The sequence below is a fragment of the Sapajus apella genome, unplaced genomic scaffold, assembly GCF_009761245.1.
Source record: "Sapajus apella isolate SASKATOON/1434 unplaced genomic scaffold, GSC_monkey_1.0 scaffold15, whole genome shotgun sequence".
NCBI classification, from domain to species: Eukaryota; Metazoa; Chordata; class Mammalia; order Primates; family Cebidae; genus Sapajus; species Sapajus apella.
In genome coordinates this window covers 19,294,891-19,301,910 of record NW_022436955.1, presented here as the reverse complement: position 1 = coordinate 19,301,910, position 7,020 = coordinate 19,294,891, and positions in this window count along the sequence as shown.

Below are 7,020 nucleotides of genomic sequence, written 5' to 3'. Positions count from 1 at the left end.
CCATATTATAATACAAACACTTAGTCACATACATCCTCCTCACAGCGTCTCCCCAAAACAGTCAAATTCACATGGTTCCCTATGTTCTTTCCTCACTATACCCTCTCACACCTACAGAATGCAAACCTTCTGTGAGTGAAACAATTATACCTGACTTGGCAAGAACCCACCTACCAAACAGAATTTACGTTTTGTTCTGTTGTCTCAACCTTTTAAAATTAATTTATTTTTGAGACAAAGTCTCACTTGAGATAATATATAAACATATATACATATATAAAATTACTCGTGAGATAATAAACACACACACACACACACACACACACACACACACACACACGTATATGTTTTTTAAAAAGATGAGGCCAGGCATGGTGGCTCACGCCTATATTCCCAGCATTTTGAGAGGCCAAGGCAGGAAGATCACTTGAGGTCAGAAGTTTGAGACCAGCCTGGCCAACATGGCGAAACCCTATCTCTCCTAAAAATATAAAACTTAGAACTAATTTACATTCCCACCAAAAGTGTGTAAGTGTTCCCTTTTCTCTGCAGCCTCACCAACATTGTTCTTTTTTGACTTTTTAACAAAAGCCATTCTGACTCGTGTGAGATGGTATCTCACTGAGGTTTTCATTTGCATTTCTCTGATGATTAGTCATGAGCATTTTTTCATGCATTTGCTGGTCACTTGTATGTCTTTTTTTAGAAATGTTTGTTCATGTCCTTTGCCCACTTTTTAATGAGGTTGTTCTTTTGCTTGTCGATTCATTTAAGTTTCTTACAGATTCTGGAGAGTAGACCTTTGCCAAATGCATGGTTTGCAAATATTTTCTCCCATTATTATGTTGTCTGTTTACTCTGTCGATAGTTTTTCTTTCACTGTCCAAAAGCTCTTTAGTTTAATGAGGTGTTATGTTTGTCATTTTTGTTTTCGTTGCCGTTGCTTTTGGCATCTTCATCATGAAATCTGTACTTAGACCTATGTCCCAAATGGTATTTTCTAGGTTATATTCCTGGATATGTATGGTTTTAGGTTTTAAGTCCTTAAAACATCCTGAGTTGATTTTTGTATATGGTATAAGGAAAAGGATCCAGTTTCAATCTTCTGCATATGACTAGTCACTTATCCCAGCACCATTTACTGAATAGACAGTTGCTTATTTTTGTCGACTTTGCCAAAGATCATTGCTTATTTTTGTTGACTTTGTCGAAGACCAGATAGTTGTAGGTGTGCAGTGTCATTTCTGAGCTCTCTGTTCCTTTCCATTCCTCTATGTGTCTGTTTCTGTACCAGTACTATGCTGTTTTTGTTACTGCAGACTTTTAATAGAGTTTAAAGTCAGGTGGTGTGATGCCTCCAGCTTTGTTCTTTTTACTTAGGAATGCTTCAGCTATTTGGGCTCTTTTTTGGTTCCATATGAATTTTAGAATAGGGTTTTTTTTTAATTCTGTAAAAAAGGACATTGGTAGTTTAATATAAAGTGTTAAATCTATACATTAATTTGGGCAGTATGGCCATTTTAATGATCTGTATTCTTCCTATTCATAAGCATGGAATGCTTTTCCATTTATTTGGATAGTTTCTGATTTCTTTCAACAGTGTATTCTAGTTCTCCTTGTGGGGCTATTTCACCTCATTGGTTAGCGGGATTCCAGTGGCTACTGTAAATGGAACTGTGTTCTTGAATTGGCTCTCAGTTTGACTATTATTGCTGTATGAAAATGCTGCTGATTTTATACTTGATTTTGTATCCTGAAACTTTACTGAAGTCATTTGTCAGTTCTAGGAGCCTTTTGGAAGAGTTGTTAGGATTTAGGAAGGGTTACAGAGGAGTTCTTTCTCCTCAATTTTTTGGAATAGTTTCAGAAGGATTGGTATGAGCTCTTCTTTGTGTGTATGGTAGCAATTGGCTGCAAATTCGTCTGGTCCTGGGCTTCTTTTTTTTTTTGGTTGGTAGGTTTCAGATTTTCAATTTCTTCTGGATTCAATCTTAGGAGGTTATGTGTTTCCATAAATGTATCCACTTACTCTACATTTCCTAATTTATGAGCACAGAGATGTTTATACTAGTCTATAAAAATCTTTACTATTTCAGCAGAATTGGTTATAATATCATCATGGCCATTTCTGATTGTGCTTATTTGGGACTTCTCCCGTTTTTCTTTGTTCATCCAGTTGTGATCTATCAATCTTGTTTCATCTTTCAAAGAATCTACTTTTGGTTTCATAGATCTTTTATATGGATTTTTGCATCGCAGTTTTATTCAGTTCTCTGATTGTCATTATTTCTTGCCTTCTGCTAGCTTTAGGGTTGCTCTCATCTTGTATTTCTAATTCCTATAGGTGTGATGTTAGGTGGTTAATTTGAGATATTTCTAACTTCCTGATTTAGGCATTTAGTGCTATAACGTTTCCTCTTTACAGTGTTTTAGCAGCATGCCAAAGATGTTGGTATGTGGTATCTTTGTTTCACTAATTTCAAATAATTTTTTAATTTCTGCTCTTGGTGGGGGCAAGGGAGGGACAGCCGGGGGGGATGGGGAGGTCGGGAAGGGATAACATGGGGAGAAATGCCAAATGTAGTTGACAGGGGAATGGAGGCAGCAAACCACATTGCCATGTGTGTACCTATGCAACAAACCTGCATGATCTGCACAGGTACCCCAGAATCTAGAGTACAATTAAAAAAAAAAACCTGCCTTGATTTCCTTGTTTACCCAAAAGTCACATTCAGGAGCAAACTGTTTAATTTCCATATAATTGTATGATTTTGAGGTATCTTCTTGGTATAGAATTCTATCATTGTTTCATCTATGTACTTAGTAGCTGGATTCTTGTAAAGAGAAACTTTTCCTTCCAACTAGTTGTTTCATTCCATTTTAAGGTCTTTTACATTCTTTTAAGCATATTTTCCTCCATATAGGAATTTTTTCTTGTCCTGTTTTTTGATGTTTAGTCGTGCTCTACTTGAGTGCCTGGGAAATGTTAAATAATTCCAATGACAAGTGAGATCATCCCAATGCATAAATTATCCTCAGGCTTACATCCCTTGCTTTAGAAGCTTCATTAATTCTTTTGCTAGTATTAACTTTTAGAGCCCATTGGGGTCTCATTAAGTTATCATTTTCCTATGTTCTCTTCTGAATTGCCTATCCCCAGGGAGGAGTTTGTGTTCCAAGAGAACTTAGGGTGACAAAAGAGAGAAACCATCACTTTTAGTTGCAAGTTAACTCAAAGAAGACATTTTGCAAGAATAACCATAAAATCTATTATTGTCAACTTTCATAAAATTTGACTGAAGTATTCTTAACAAGTAGGCTATACCAAAAAAAAAAACGTAACTGGCCATTTTTTTTGCTGCTTGCTGAAGCACCATGCTCGTGAGGGACAGGCTTGCTCCCAACAGACTAGTTAATATGAGGAAAATAGGAAACAACTCTAGAACTTCTGCACCTTGCCTCTGATGACTGTCTTTTAAAATCTCATTAAACTTGAAAAAGCAGAGAAAGATGGTACATGCTTCCAGTAAAATGACTCATTAGAAAAGATCTGACTTTTGGAAAAAAGAAATGCACATATTTGAACAACTACAGTAACAAAGATCTAAAGGCAAAACAGTCAGCAAAAGACATTCACTGTAACAGTTGATTTTGCAGAGCCCTGAGGGACTGCACAGAGAGAGGCTCCAGATAGGCAGGGATAGCCTTCACAAGAAGAGATTTCTTTGAAAGTTGGTGCACAGAGCAAATTGAACCCCAACCTGGGTAGCCTAATGCTTACTTCCTTTCTCTCCACAATACTCTGAGATATATTCTTAGGAGAAATTAAACCTGAAAGATTTTATGAAATGTCTTAGAGTTTGTTGTTTTTTTATATACATACTTTAAGTTCTGGGGTACAGGTTCAGAACGCGCAGGCTACCTAGGTATACACGTGCCATGGTGGTTTGCTGCATTCATCCACCATCATCTATACTAGGTATTTCTCCTAATGCTATCCCTCCCCAAACCCCCCATCCCCTGCTATCCCTCCCCTAGCCCCCACCCCCTGACAGGCCCTGGTGCGAGATGTTCCCCTCCCTGTGTCCATGTGTTCTCATTGCTCAACACCCACTTATGAGTAAGAATATGTGGTGCTTGGTTTTCTGTTCTTGTGTCAGTTTGCTGAGAATGATGGTTTGCAGCTTCACCCATGTCCCTGCAAAGGACATGAACTCATTCTTTTTATGGCTGCATAGTATTCCATGATGTATATGTGCCACATTACATCATTTGACCCAGCAATCTCATTACTGGGTATATGCCCAAAGGATTATAAACCATTATATTATAAAGACACATGTACACATATGTTTACTGACACACTGTTTACAATGGCAAAGACTTGGAACCAACCCAAATGCCCATCAATGATAGACTGGATAGAGTTCATTCTAATGCGAGAATGTAGTGGTTCCCTACTGTCTTTCTCACTATCAGCATGTACATATGCCTAATTCTTAGCGAAGGCACACATATACTCTTTGGAAATGGGATAAACGGAAGTGGGGGTTATATTATACCTATTTAATAATCACTTACCTAATAGGGTATCTCTATATTCTTCTTCTAGGATTTAATTTGTTCTGATGTTTTGGAATTAAAACTCAGAACTCTCTATATCCACCCCATTATTTTTAGATAATGAATCCAAAACCTCATTCCTCCTGTATTAATCTACCTTATTTTTCCTATTAATCCCCTCTATTTAAACGAGCCCTTTTTTCCCAGGGTGGCATACAGCTTTTCCACAGCTCTATTGTATGCTCCAAATAAAAATAAATTGTAAAATCTGAATAGTCATAAAATATATTTATTGCTAAACAGCTATCATGTGTCAAGGTTTCCTTTCCTGAGAAAGGAATGCTACTTAGTCCAGGCATTAGGAATTTCAAAGGCAGCACCCAATTAGACAAGGCTGGTCCTCATGTGTTTGTCAGATTCATGTTTCAAGATTTATACAAGCCAATGTGTTTACTCATTCATATGCATTTAGGAAATCCGTCTTTAGTTTGCATTATGCAAACACGTGTTAAAGAGAGTGAGAACAAGTTCTCCAGAGGTATATAGGACTCTGAATAAATAGGTAAATTGGGTTATTAAGCCAATATTTTTAAAATGTCATTGCTAGTAAAAAATCCTGAGAATTCCAACTTAAATATGAACCAGAGATGACATTTGCCAGTAGATTATCTGCTAAAATAAATAGTCTGGTTTTCATTATGGGCTTGAGCAAGTCACAGGGAACACATTGGGTATGGTATCAGGATACAGCCATTATAAACCTTAGCACCCCTATCTACCTGAAACCCATGTTTTATCTTCAAAAAGATAGGACCAGGACCATTTTGTGCACAGAGCAAATTGGACCCCAACCTAACGCTTTCTTTCCCTTCATTGCCCAAGAGTCTGAGATTTATTCTTCTAAGAGAATATATCTCCTAACAATATATCTCAGACTACTGGGCCTAAGGTTGGGGTACTGTACCAGGATACAGCCGTTACAAGCATTAGCATCACTATCTACCTGAAACCCATATCTAATCTTCAAGAATATACGACCAGGACCATGTGTGAGCAAGAATAAATTTTCTCTGACAAATTAATACCTGCAGATGTTTCCATTAAATTGGATCCTTCTGATGAGTTAGATTTTGGTGGTTGTGACTCATAACAAAAAGTTGACACTGTACAACACAACTAAAATAATTATTCCCAGAACATGCATAAGCAATCTTTCATGCAGACTGACTTCTGGCTATGAGTTGTTTTGTCTACTTATTTGGCTGTGCTTTCTTTTGAGGAGGGAGAGAATTCATTGGAAATGAAGAAACTTCTCTTTTCTCTGTATGTACTTGTTTTTGAAATGGAAGTTTTAAAGAGAAATGGGTTACTATTGTTTTAGACACTTGTTCTAGTGAACATAGACAACTTCTAGAAATCGCCCCTTGCACATTTCCCTTTGCAGTCCTCCCTCACCTTGAACCATCCAACTTGACTTGTGTACAAGGACCAGGCCCTAAGTTTCAAAACAAGGAGTCTCCTTACTCTTGCAATGGCTAATCCCAAACGTTCTTGTTCTGTGATGATTTTGATAACCACCTCAGACCCCACAGAGTGAATGTTTGTTTGTGTGGGAATGTGTTACTTTTACCTATTGAAAAACCTAAACTCTATCTTGGACTAATTCTAGGTTATTGTCACCTTGTCTTCTTATCTTCTCAGAATGTGAACAATTCCTCCTCTATCTATATGGTTACCTTGAATACATTTATAGAGTGAGACTATTTTTCCCCTGAGCTTTCTTCTTTGTACACGATGATTGCCTTGCTAGAGGGAGGCGGATGGAAAGGAATCATGCATTCTTCACCCTTTAAAAAGTAAAGCAACTCAGATTTAAGATGTCACACTGTTTTATTGGAAAGTATAAAAAGAACTGTTTTACGATGTCATTACAATGACACGGTGCAAGGGCTGGCTCTAAAAAATACTTCTGCCTTGGGAGACCAAATAGTTTAAGACAGAAGCTATCAAATGATCTCATGCTAAACTGTTTATCTGTCAATCGAGAATAGAATTGTTTTCTCTAATGGGAAGTCTTGTCATGCATTTATTAAATACTGAAATCACCACTGTGGAAATTAATACTGAGGGGAAAATTCATCTGATAATCTAGTTAAGGACACATGTTCCAGACTGAAGAAAGTTTAATCTCAACAGTCAGATAAAGACAAAAAACATTATTGGAAGACTTCATCTCTATCCTAAGGGTCTAGCTGTCCCAAAATGCATAAAATTAATAAAACTGTTTATTTACTTCTGTTTAACTTAATGATCATTCTCTTGGACTAACCAATCAAAAATCCAAACACATAACTCTAAACTCCAAATAGTGTTTATCGAAACAAAAGGCATTTTTGGAGTAATATGTATAATCAAGATAGCTTTCTTTGTTCTTTTAATACTTTGCTGTCAATATTT